The 13,899-nt window shown below is 39.0% G+C and overlaps 1 long non-coding RNA gene across 2 annotated transcripts in view; it reads left to right on the top strand.

Moving 5' to 3' along the window:
- Nucleotides 1-13,899, top strand: part of LOC132343365 (uncharacterized) — a 392,620-nt gene that overhangs the window by 243,202 nt on the left and 135,519 nt on the right. For both annotated transcript variants that reach the window (XR_009492170.1, XR_009492169.1), the window contains one exon: nt 1,337-1,496. This is a non-coding gene — a long non-coding RNA (uncharacterized lncRNA). The remainder of the gene's footprint in view (nt 1-1,336; nt 1,497-13,899) is intronic.

The raw sequence follows: 13,899 nt of genomic DNA, 5'->3' as shown, positions 1-13,899 counted from the left end.
CACACATTAAGCATTTATTACACTCTTTGGAGGTGATAAAAACATGTTCCTGGACCACCCCCCACCCTGAAAAAAAGAACACCTGCACTCCAGTGGAAGAATTGTCATGTTAACAGATCAGTTACAACTATATCATGGCAAGTGCTATGTTAAGGAAATTGGTTTAAAAATGGTGTTGCGGGAGTGTAAAGAGTGGAACAACAGCTCTTTGGAGATTTGGGAAAGGGCTCCACAGAGGAGGAGATATTAAAGGATGAGCAAGCATTTGGCAGGTGGGTGAAGGAGGGGGTGAGCATTCTAGCAGAAGAAATCACTTGTAGACAAGTGATTATGAAATCATTTATGGAAAGGTCTGCTGTAGTCTGGGATTGGTGAGGATTTGCACATGATAAAAATCTGAGGCACATAGACATTCTAGAGGAGAATCGATCGAGTGAGGCAGAGAGGGGAAAACTGCCTATTGAATCCTTCCTTAATTCCTGCCTTTTTTTTTTTTTTGGAAGAATAGTTAAAGAAGGTAAGTATCAATTCATGGTAATATTCCTAAAACTTTGATAATAATAAAAAAGCTAACATCTGAGTGCCTTGTATTCAGAATTATGCTGGTTCTTACCATGACTGTATGAAACAGATTTTATTTTTATTTTCATTTTACAAAGGAGGTAAAGGAGGATTAGAGGTGCTACCTAGCATATTTAGGTTCATCTCACAGGCAGTTAGCAAAGTGAGGAGGAATCCGGAAAGCCTGTGGCTTTGCTTCCAAATACTGCACAATGCATTCCTCCGAAGAGTTGTGTGCTCAGTGAGTATGGACTGTCTTCATGTTGGCTAGAGAAATAATCCTTTAGGTAGAGAGAATGTGACCTAGCATAGGCATACAGAATTATGTATTTGACCAGGAATCAAGCCTGTGCCCCCTGCAGTGGAATTGCGGAGTCTTAACCACTGGACCACCAGAGAAGTCCCATTAATCTACTTTTCTAGATTAAATCTAGAAATGGTAGTGAGAAATAAATTTTTTAAATTAAGACAGAAAATTATCTGCCTCATCCCCAAATACCTTCAACAGGTGCCTGGAGACATTGCCCAAATCAAAGGACACTTTTTTAAGCTTTCAAAATATACTTAGAAATATATAGAGATGCTTATTATATAGTTCAAATGGGGGGATGTAAAACTTTATATGCAATATGGTATTCAAATTTTAAAGGGGTAAATATGAATCAGAAACACATATACATATAAGGTATTATATGCCAAGATAATATTAAACATTGCCTGAATGTTAGGATTGCAAGTGATTCTTTAAATGTTTGCATCTTTCTCCCATTAACAGGTAGAACTTGTGCAAACAGAAAACAAAACACCAAGGAAGAGTGAGTGCATGTGAAGGAACAGACACAAGGTCAGAAGGAACTTCAAGAACCATCAGAGCAGCAGCCCATGAATTCACCTGAGAAGGGCCGAGTCTTCCTGCAAATCAGCTGAGGAATGAGGTATCGTCTGCCATGGGGACACATTAGTTTCACTGGGAGCATCCTTAATAGCCTGGGTCCCTCTATGCTTTAAAACTTTGAATCAACTCTTCTAGTTGGAGTCACCCATTCCACCAGAAGGAAAACTTGAAGCTGAGGTAACAACTGGCTTCAACAATAAAATTATCTCACATAAAAAGCCCCCCTCCCCAAGGAAAAAGGAGTCCAGTAGTCCTAGATATCCTAGAAGAACCCTAGTCTGTGTGCCTTTCTAATCCGCTCCAACTTTCTGCTCAGCACCAAGGCTGCTATAGCCATCCCAATTACCATGTTCAGGCAGGGTGTTCAGAGGCACAGATGTGGGTCCACTCTTTCTTATGGCTTTAAGAATGGAACAACCTTCCTGAAAGGTTGTTGGCAGCTACCTTCTCATATTTTGTCATGTCCACATAGGGAAGTTTTTGAATTGAATGAATTGGGTTTTTTGAAAGTTCGGTTTCCATTTAACTTCCTTTTGGATGTGGGCTATGTCATGTGTGTGTTCAATCGCTCAGTCATGCCCGACCCTTTGCAACTTCAAGAGCTGTAGCCTGCTAGGCTGTCTATCCATGGAATTTCCCAGGCAAGACTACTGGAGTGGGTTGCCATTTCCTTCTCCAGGGGATCTTCCCCGACCCAGAGATAAATCTGGCATTTCCTGCATTGGCAGGTGGATTCTTTATTACTGAGCCACCAGAGCAGCACTAAACAGCACTAATATACTTCTTGGAGACCCAATTTTTGAAGCAATTGACTAAACAGACATGTGCCCATCTTATTAGAGAAAAACAGGAGGGCAAGGATCCTATTCTCTGAACCAGTGAGGCTATAGTCACTGTGCTGAAAGCTCAGTAGGCAATTTCTCTCCTATGCTGTATCAGGTATAGAAGGTGATAGGATTGGATAAACAAACCTTTGCCACAAAATTTTACTGAAACAATGAACCTCTTATTCTCAAAATATCTGCACACAGTTAGTTGGGTTTAACATAACGTTTCTGACCCAGTCCTGCTGCCTACGGTTCTAAAGGCAGCTGATGAAAACTTGGGACTGAGATTGGGCTTGAAGGAAGTGACAGGATGGACTTCAAGAAAGTGGGAGTATCGACTTGGACATGAATGAACCGAACCTTCTTTATCAGTGGACCAAAGTATTTCCTAGCTGTAGAAGCAGCTCCATCCCAAAATGTATGGTCTTCCTGTTCTTTTAGAATTGTTTCTGCTCAAATGCCAACATTGTGTCACAGGAGGGGCAGTGTTCCCCAAACTATGAAATTTATTTTTTTATCCATCTGGGTGTGCCCATGTATTCAGCTTGACCTCTAGCTATACAACGTGAGTCACCGTCTTGGCCAGATTGTTGCCTTTGATAATGAACGGAGCCTAATGGTGTTTCTTAATCAAGCAAGCATTATGCCAGACTAGATCCTGTAGCAGTTAGAGCTCCTTGACACTGCAGAGGAGCAGGTCACATTGCTGCCAGTGCAGCAGAAAGCTGTTCTGGGGAGGGTCATCTGCGGTGTCACCAATGACTGGCTGATGGAGACCTGGGGCGTCCCTTAACCTCATTCCTCTGCAGCCCTCTCCCAAGCCATCATAAAAAAACAGCATCCAAATAGAGAACAAAGTATGTCCTTGGTAAAAACAAATCATTGCTTCCAGCCAGTATCTGAGTCTTAAAAGAACAGAATTCTAATATTCTTAAAGCTCAAAGGGTTAACTTAAAGCAGCCACATCAGTTTGCACAATGAAAGGTTGTTGATTTCTCTTCCATCCTACTACTTCAACCGTGTTCAAGAAAGTGTCATTTCTTCTCTGGGTTACTGCCAACTGCCTTCTAACTCCATACCCTTGTCAGTCCATTTCTTATAGAGCAACCAATGTTCTCAAAAAAATTTAAACCAGGAGGTCATGTCACTTTCCTGCTTAAACTCCTGTAATGTCTTCCCTTTTACTTAAAAGAAAATCTGAGCTCCTCCCCAAGGCCCTCAAAGCCTCATACAACCCAGGCCCATATACCTCTCCAAAATCATCTTTCACCACCTCCCCTTTCGCCAACAGATGCAGCCACGTAACCTTCTATTCATTCCCAGAAAAAAACTTAAGGTCATTCTCACATGACAAGTTTTGCAGAAGCTCTTTACTCTGCCTAAATGCACCCTAACTGCCCTGCTCCCAACACTGTCTGCATGTTCATTTCATCAAGTTCCAGCCTATCATTTCCTCAAAAAATCTATTCCTAACCATTCTACGCAAAATTAGTCTCCGGCTTGTTTCCTTAATGATTTGTAATTCTTTTTTTTTTTGTCTTTGTCCTTATTTCTATAGTTAGAACGTAAGCTCTTGAGTCAGGGTGCCATGTCTGCCTTGTTCTTTTTTGTGTTCTCAGTCTTTGACAGGATGTGACTTAGAAGTCATCAATGAATATTTATTGAATGGCTAAATGTATCAGTGAATTAGGAGAGAAGTAGGAGGTAAAATTCTACCTCCTCTAAAGAATATTTTCTAACTGTGCTACCCAAAGTCATCATGATGGTCTTTTCTCCCTGGTCTCTCTTTTGCATTATTAAGTTAGTTGCATATGTGCTCAGCCACGTCTGACTCTTTGTGACTCTGTGGACTATATATAGCCTGCCAGGCTCCTCTGTCCATGGGATTTCCCAAGCAAAAATATTGGAGTAGGTTGCCGTTTCCTCCAAGGGGTCTTCCCAACCCAGGAGGTTGAACCCACATCTCTTGAGTCTTCTGCATTGGCAGGTGGATTCTTTACCACTAGCACCACCTGGGAATCCCCTTTATGCATTGTTCCCATTATAATAATATTAGCTCCCATTGAATGAGTGCATGTTTTGAATGTTAGACCTACTTAGAGATGTAAGACTTATTTTCTTTCCTGATGATTTAACTAAAGTATAAACAATCGATGAGAAAAGAGAATGACCACAGAAGACTAGAATTTTGAGAGGATCTTCATGAAGGATGCTTTTGGGATTTAAGATCAACACTGAAGGAGGAATTAAGAATTAGAAGCTATGTAAAGGAAAGGAAGGGACACTCAAGGCAGATAGGAATTTTGGAGAGAGGCTGGAATGTGTGAACAAAACAATATTTTATATATATATATATATGTATGTATATAAAAATTTGATTGACAGAAAATGTCTGAACAATTCTTACTGAGTATATGATCTGTCCCATTTATTTTAGCCATTAATTGCATCCTACTTTGTCTAAGTATCTTCATTTGGTGTCTTGAACCATAATTTGAACTGTGTTATTTGTCTCTATCATATATCTATCTTTCTTTCTGAGGAGGAGATTGTAAGCATAATAAAAACAAAGGCCTTATCTCATTCATCTTTGCAGATAAAGAATTTCTAGGACTTACCTGGTGATCTGGTGGTTAAGACTTCGTGTTCTCAGTGCAGTGGATCTGAGTTAGATCCTTGGTCGGGGAACTAGATCCCATAAGCCGCAACTTAGAGTTCTCATGCTGCAACTAAAAATCCTATATGCTGCAACAAAGATTGATGATCCCAGGTGCCACAACCAAGACTGCACAGCCAAAAAAAAAAGAAAAGAAAAGAAAACCCACAGTGGAGCGGGCATGGGGGTAATCTTATTTAAAAACAAAGGAATTTTAGACCATCCAAATTGGGAACCACTCTGGTAATCCTTTTAGCTATGTCTTCTACCTGAGAATGGTGCCTCTCTATGATATTTCACTCATGAAAGATTATCCAGCCTCTGGATAAACTTTTCATAGCAAGATTATTATGAAGCAGTTTGTTTTAATATCAAATATTTTTGTGGAAACAAATGCTTTAATATCTCTCTTCCACTTTCCACCACTAATCCCAGTTAAGTTCTCCGAAATTATACAGGAAGAAAATAATCCACTTCTGCCAGATACTCCCTTGAATATTTGAAAAGCATAATTATCTTCTCTATGCTATATTTTAGGTTAAATATTCCTATTTTTATTGGCTATTCCTTATGTATATTGTGGAGAAGGAAATGGCAACCCACTTCAGTATTCTTTCCTGGAAAACTCCATGGACAGAGGAGCCTGGCGGGCTACAGTCCATAGGGTTGCAAAGAGTCGGACACAACTGAGTGACTAACACTATTTATATTAACACTCACGTTTAAATACATCTATTTTGTTAAACGATTGAATAATTGTTGTAAGTTCCATGACAACATGTACTCACCCTCCTTGTCTCATTCACACTGAATTCATCTTACTTGTAATTATGGCTCATGCACAATAGGCAATCAAAAAATATTTGTTGAATGAATAAATGAAGAAGTAGGAGTATAAGTTTAGGTGGTGCATTAAGCAAGAAAAAGACATAGGAGGCATCTAACTGGAAAGAAAGAAGTAAAACTCTATTCTCAGACATTATTATCTTTGTAGAAAATGTACTGCTGCTGCCAAGTCGCTTCAGTGGTGTCCAACTCTGTGCGACCCCATAGATGGCAGCCCACCAGGCTCCCCCGTCCTTGGGATTCTCCAGGCAAGAACACTGGTGTGGGTTGCCATTTCCTTCTCCAATGCATGACAGTGAAAAGTGAAAGTGAAGTCGCTCAGTCGTATCTGACTCTTAGCGACCCCATGGACTGCAGCCTACCAGGCTCCTCCGTCCATGGGATTTTCCAGGCAAGAGTACTGGAGTGGGGTGCCATTGCCTTCTCCATAAAATGTACAGTATGTCTAAAATGACATAATGTAGTAATCTTGGCAAGGTTTCAGGATACAATATCAAGCATTTTAATTGTATTTTTATATACTGGTAACAAACAAAAGGAAATTATAATTAAGAATACCAATTATAATAACATCCAAAAATATTAGAAACTTAAGGACAAATTTGGCAAAAGATATGTAAAGCCTCTAAATCAAAAACTGTAAAACATTACTTAGTGAAATTAAAAAGAACTTACATGAAAAAAATGACCACCTTTATGGATTGGAAGGCTCAATACTGTTGAGATGTCAGTTTTCCTTAAATTGATCTATAGATTCAACACCATCACAATCAAAATCCTGGCAGTTTTTTTTTTTTTTTTGAGAAAATCAATGAATTGATTCTACAAGTCCAATGGAAATGTAAAAGATGTTGATTAGCCCAAACAACCTAGAAAAATAAAAAAGTAAAATTGAGAGATTAACAATACCTGAATTCAAAACTTAATAAAAAGCTAATAATCAAGACAATGCAGAACTGACTTAAATATAGGCAAATAGATCAAAGAAACAGAATAAAAAGTCCAGTATAGGTCCATATATATCTATCTATATATATATGTATAAACACTGAAGGAAAATTCAATGGAGTAGGGATAATCTTTTAACAAAGTATTCTAGAACTAAAGGATGCGTGCATGCTCAGTTGCTTCAGTCGTGTCTGACTCTTTGTGACCCTATGGACTGTATCCTGCCAGGCTCTTCTATCCATGGGATTCTCCAGGCAAGTATATTAGCGTGGGTTGCCATGCCCTCCTCCATGGGATCTTCCCAACTCAGGGATTGAACCAGCATCTCCTGCATCTCTTGCATTGCAGGTGGGTTCTTTACCACTGAGCCACCAGGGAAGCCCCAAAGGATACTCATAAGCAAAACAAGTAAGCATAAATCCATACCTTAAGCTGGAAACAAAAATTGTTCCAAATGGCTCGTATACCTAAATGTAAAACCTAAAACTGTAAAACCTCTAGAATAACACGTGCAGGGAAATCTTTGTGACCTTGAGTTAGGCCGATTTCCTTAATTAAACAAAAAATATGATCAATGAAACAAAACATTGATAAGTTGTACTTCATCGAAATGATCACTTCCTACTCTTTGAAAGACATTGCTAAGAAAATGAAAGTCTTTAGAAGATACCATTTTTAAAATGGTAGAAAATATCTGAAAATTATGTATCTGATTTGAAAAACTGTATTCAGAACACAAAACTTAATAATAAAAGAAGTAGCCCAATACAAAGAGGACAAAATAACCAACACTTCTTCAAAAATACACTGATAGAAAGTAAACAGGCAAAACCATGCTCACCATCACTAGTCACTAGGAAACACAAATGAAGCTCATACTGAGATACAACAAAACTCTTAAAATAGTTAAAATAGAGATTATATTTAATATTGGTGAGGGTATGTAGGAACTGGGGATTCTCATACACTCTCAAACTGAATGGAAAATCTTAGAAACTACTTTGAAAAACTGTTTTGAAGTTTTTTAAAAAAGTTAAACGTATACTCACAGAATCGCCCAAGGAAAGCATATGTTCATACAAAGACTTCACATTGCACGTTAATATTCAGAGTGGCTTTATTTGTGATGACCCCAGATGGGAAATGATCCAAACATCTATCCATCAGTGAATGAATAAATAAATTTTGGTGTATCTATAAAATGGAATGCTATTCAGCAATGAATAAGAATATAAGTGTACAAAATGCTGTGAATGAACCTCAAAATAATGCCAAGTGAAAAAAATTGAGAAATGAGTCCATACTATAAATATTCATTTGTATAAAATCCTAGAAGATGCAAATTAATCTATTCTGACAGAATGTAGGTGATTGGTTGCCTGGGGTTAGGGTGTCAGGGAGAGGTAGAATGGAAGTATAACAAAAGAGCATGAACAAATGTTTGTTAGGGACATATATATTCATGTTCTTAATTGTGGTGATAGTTTCATGGGTATATGTATTTAAATTTTATCAACATTGACACATTAAATATATGCAGTATATTTCATGACAATTGTACTTCGAAAAGCTGTTTTTAAAAATAAATCAGTTAGGTCTGGATTTAAGTTTTACCTTGTCCACTCACTGTATGCCTTTGGACAAGTTATTTGGCCTCTCTGAGGCTTATTTTTATTATGATTCTATTAGAATCCTTTCAAGCTTCATAGAAGTGATGTGAATGTATGTAATAAAGTATCTTAAATGAGTGAAGGAGAGAGCTCCTACACCAGTGAAATGGTGCATGCTCCAACCTCCCTATTTGTAGCCTTTAATTTGCAAAGAAACTGAAGAGTTCAGTGAGCTTCCACCATGTTCATGTAAATTTGATGCACTGGGAGGTCAGTGAAAGATGCTGGATTGCTAGAAGGACAGAGAATCCCCTAAGATAGAACTTCCCAAGGAGCGGAAGCTCAATGATGGTGCATAGAGGACTAGTTTGCAAGCTATAGCAATGGCTGATGCTCAGACACTCAGTTGTATCCAACTTTTTGTGACCCCATGGACCGTACGTAGCCTGCCAGGCTCCTCTGTCCATGGGATTTTCCAGGCAAGAATACTGGAGTGGGTTGCCATTTCCTTCTCCAATAGTGATGGCTGAGCTCATGCTAAGTTCAGCCATTCTGAAGACAAGTGTATTCTCTGAGGATAGGACTGCTTCAGTATGTTCTATAAACTTTAGTGTCCAAGCAGCTTTATATGGCATATTCTAAACTGAATACAACTGGGGGATGGATCTGCCTCTATATTCAAAGATGCTAGGTCAGTGTTGTGCACCGCTCTTGTATTTCATTGGCAGCAGGTATGGTAAGTTTCCATCCCTAGTGGTAGCAAACAATAGCCAATACTGTTTTATAGATAATGTCAGCATCCTTGGAGAACCCAGTTAACTAAGGTGTGAATTCTCTTTTGGCCAGCGGGAGATATTTTGCAATAAGAAAAAGCTGGGTATTCATCGTAACAAAATGACATCAGTTGTCATTGCTGGTAACAGCTGAGAAACTGAAGTTACAAATAAGAAAAAGAAAAATTACAGTTAAGGTATTTTTCCATAGCATGTCAATAGAATAATACCACATCTTCAAACATAATAGAAACATTTCTTTCCTCATCCAACTCAACTCTTTGGCAGCACTCAATACAGTTACCATCATAGCCTTCTTGAAACGTTTCTTCTCTGACTCCTATGACACAACCCAGTCCAAATTTTTCTCTTACCTATCCAGTTACTTTTTTCTCCTTCGTCTCCATATATGTTTTTCCAACTGTAGTTCTCCAACCCAAGCTTGACTTCTGATCTCCATGTTTTGGTATCCAGTTGTCTAATAGCTCCACGTGGGTACCTCATGCATGCACGTGCTCAGTCACTTCAGTCATGTTCAACCCTTTGCAACCCCAAAGCCCACCAGACTCCTCTGTCCATGGGATTCTCCAGGCAAGAATTCTGAAGTGGGTTGCCGTGCCCTCCGCTAGAGGATCTTCCTGACCCAGGGATCGAACCCTCGTCTCCTGCATTATAGGCAGATTTTTTACCCACTGAGCCATCTGGGAAGCCACATGGGTATATCATGATATCTCAAATTTAATTTATTCTCTTTCTTCCTAAACTTGTCTTCCTTCAGTCTTCAGTTAGTTTAGTTCAGTTCAGTTGCTCAGTCGTGTCTGACTCTTTGTGACCCCATGGATTGAAGCACACCATGCCTTCCTGTCTATCACCAACTCGCAGAGTTTATTCAAACTCATGTCCATTGAGTCAGTGATGCCATCCAATCATCTCATCCTCTGCCGTCCCCTTCTCCTCCCACCTTCAATCTTTCCTAGCATCAGGGTCTTTTCCTATGAGTCAGTTCTTCACATCAGGTGGCCAAAGTATTGGAGTTTCAGCTTCAGCATCAGTCCTTCCAGTGAATATTCAGGACTGATTTCCTTTAGGATGGAATGGATGGATATCCTTGCAGTCCAAGGGACTCTCAAGAGTCTTCTCCAACACCACAGTTCAAAAGCATCAATTCTTCAGTGCTCAGCTTTCTTTATAGTCCAACTCTCACATCCATACATGACTACTGGAAAAACCATAGCCTTGACTAGATGGACCTTTGTTGGCAAAGTAATGTCTCTGCTTTTTAATATGCTGTCTAGATTGTTCATAACTTTTCTTCCAAGGAGTAAACGTGTTTTAATTTCATAGCTGCAGTCACCATCTGCAGTGATTTTGGAGCCCCCCAAAATAAAGTCTGTCACTGTTTCCAATGTTTCCCCATTTATTTGCCATGAGGTGATGGGACCAGATGCCATGATCTTAGTTTTCTGAATGTTAGTTTTACACCAACTTTTTCACTCTCCTCTTTCACTTTCATCAAGAGGCTCTTTAGTTCTTATTCGCTTTCTGCTGTAAGGGTGGTGTCATCTGCATATCTGAGGTGATTGATATTTCTCCCATCAATCTTGATTCCAGCTTGTGCTTCATCCAGCCCAATGTTTCTCATGATGCTTATAAGTTAAATAAGTAGGGTGACAATATACAGTCTTGACGTACTCCTTTCCCGATTTGGAACCAGTCTGTTGTCAACCCACATTTATTCACCAAGTGGTAGGGAGCCCAGAAACCTGGGAATAGTCTCATCCAGTCCATGGTCTGACAATTCTATGCAATAAGGAAATTAATTTGTCATGCTTAAATTGTAGTCTGTGAATTCATAAGCTTTTACATCTTAAAGGTCTTTTCCATGAACTTAAAAATTATCAGTTTAAGAATCAGTTATAGGAAATTTTCAGAGAATCATTTCAAATGTTCTCATAAATAGTATATCGTCTCTCACTTCTCTTTCCTCATATCCCCTATTCTTGCCCACTGAAACATTTGGAGTGTTTATTGGTTTAGACCATTTGTTATAAATACTGATGCGTCGTGCCGTTTATATTGGATTTGGACCGTTTGTGACCACCCGAGGCATTTTCTTTTCTCCTCTCCTTCACTAGTGGCCTTGATAAACCTGCCTGTCCAGGACTGCACTTTCACTCCCAGAGGTAGGGTTACCTTTAGTTGGTGTGGCCACTGGGGAGCAAACCAGAATAAATGGTATTAAACTGAAACAACAGGAGATTTAAGTTACAGAGAGACATGTTGAGAAAAGACACTTAGACACAGAACAAATTTCCTTTGTGAATTTAAGAATCTCATCATCATAAGTTTTTTTTTTTTTTTTAGCATAGTCAGACTGAAGTTCAATAAGAGTCCCCACTTCATAGAGACAATTAAGTCATTTTTCCACGTTAATGAAAAGGTGAGAAGAGTCCATATTACTTGCATATGAGATTTAATATCCTATGAAAAGGAAGCATTTCATGTTATAGCCTATATAAAATTTCTCCTTCTGTTGTTAAGCATCTACTTGTGACTGAGGAACAAGGTTGAAAAACCACATTTATCACTAATGATGGAATTCTGTATCTGTTTTGAATCCTGGACTACACATTTGTTTTGAAGGATTTGTTTGAAGCTATTAGTCTATGACTGTTTTATAAGGCCTAGTGGAGTCATCTATACACACTTAGCACTTAGTTTCTGTTCATAATGCTGTTAAATGGAGTTAGTTCTCTAATAAGTGTAACAATGAAATCACATCTCTTTTCCCTGCAGGCTAAGGCATGATGCATTCTGCTAGCAGAATGGTGGTGTCTATCAGTCAAGGGATTTGTAATTGGAGAGAGAATTCTAGCTGTGGTAGGATAGAGCTCTATATTAGAGTCAGGCTACAAATAGGTGAAATGCGAACTTGCCTTATCATTAATACACTTGTCTTTCCACCTTTATTGGTCAGAGACGCTGTGCAAATCACATCAATTGACTGATTTTTTAATTGTTTTTCTCTTAACCCATCAATTCTTAATTTGGCATCCCCTCTATTGACACATGTCACCATTATTAAGGGCTAATCATGTTAGTTTTAGAATAATGAATATATCACTCTGACATAAACAAATTAACATGTTTAATAAACTTCTCACAGTAATGCAATTCCCCAGCTTTCCTTGGCCCCACCTGTGGCTCTGTAATGTAGTTCACTGGAGGTGATGGGGAGGGAGCAGCGTCCTTCTTCATAATTTTTATAGATGTTGAATGGTGTTGAAATAAAGGTTACATGCCGGTTGCCTATGGGCAGGATTGAATCTGCAGATGTATTTTGTTTGGTCCACATAATGCTGTCAAGATGTTTGATGTAGAACTTTGGTTCTCCTGGTAATGGCTCAGGAGATGGAATTCTCTACTGAAACATTTTGATAATCTCTGTCTAATGATAGTGGCTGGATTGTCGAAATAGATTTTTGCAAAGAGCAGAATTACTGAAAAGAATTAGATTTTGAGATAGTTACAAAACAGCTTTGAGTCCTTTGTCACCATCTATTGTTTACTCCTTTTGGATTACATGATATGCTGCTGCTGCTGCTGCTGCTGCTGCTGCTGAGTCGCTTCAGTCGTGTCTGACTCTGTGAGACCCCGTAGATGGCAGCCCACCAGGCTCCCCTGTCCCTGGGATTCTCCAGGCAAGAACACTGGAGTGGGTTGCCATTTCCTTCTCCAATGCATGAAAGGGAAAAGTGAAAGTGAAGTCGCTCAGTCGTGTCCGACTCTTGGTGACCCCATGGACTGCAGCCCACCAGGCTCCTCCGTCCATGGAAGTTTCCAGGCAAGAGTACTGGAGTGGGGTGCCAGGACCTTCTCCGTGATATACTTCTATCAGTGGCTTTTTTGATTGGTCTCTTATAACTTAAATCTCAGTTATATCCCTTCCTTTTAGCTATGATTTATCCACCTTCCCTTTCTGAGAAGGATCAAGGCATCTTTTGAAAACTTAATTTTCTCTTCTTTACTGCATCATTGCTCTGTTTCTTTAAGATTTGTTTAATCCTCTTTTAGTTGAGTTTTTCCATTCTATGATCATGCTGTGAATTTTTCTGTGTCCTTTTTTGACGATTATTTATCTGATCACATATCATTTAGTCAGTCTATTAATTTAAAAGAAAACATTTATTGAACATCTGCACAAAGGTATAAGTTTCATCAGTTGCCAGGTTCTACATCTTTGTTAACTAAGACAAAATCAAGATCTTATAGACAAATTGTTTTTAAACCATTAATTCTACAAATACAAGAAGGTATTTATAAAGAAGACTCTTCAAGGAACTATGAGAATACAGAAATAGGGGACTGATTCTGCTTATAGTGTATGGAATGTAAGGAGCTAGGTCTGGGAGACAGGAGACTCAAGGAGGGCATCTACACAGAGGTGGTTTCAATAAACCCAGAGGTGCACTTACTAATGAAGCTTATACTTCAGGGCCTTGAGGTTACATGCAACTGGATCTCTTCCAATGTGTTCTTACGGTCTTGTGTTTTGTGCAGTATATTTTACCCATTGATATTTAAGATCATTTTTCTTTTTTTCTTACTCCAGCATCCCCTCCAACACACTTCCTTTTGGTTCAGGTGGGCTTGGAGAGGCCACATCCTTTTTAGAATGTGATTTGGAGGAAGTAGACATGGAAATAGTTTGGGTTAGTGGAATACATTTTTGCGGTTTGCAGTCATATCCCTGTGTAGATAAGTTATGGCTAGCCATCGCAAT

This window comes from Bos taurus, chromosome 21, assembly GCF_002263795.3.
Source record: "Bos taurus isolate L1 Dominette 01449 registration number 42190680 breed Hereford chromosome 21, ARS-UCD2.0, whole genome shotgun sequence".
In the NCBI taxonomy this organism is placed as follows: Eukaryota; Metazoa; Chordata; class Mammalia; order Artiodactyla; family Bovidae; genus Bos; species Bos taurus.
This window is presented reverse-complemented; position numbering and strand designations above follow the sequence as displayed.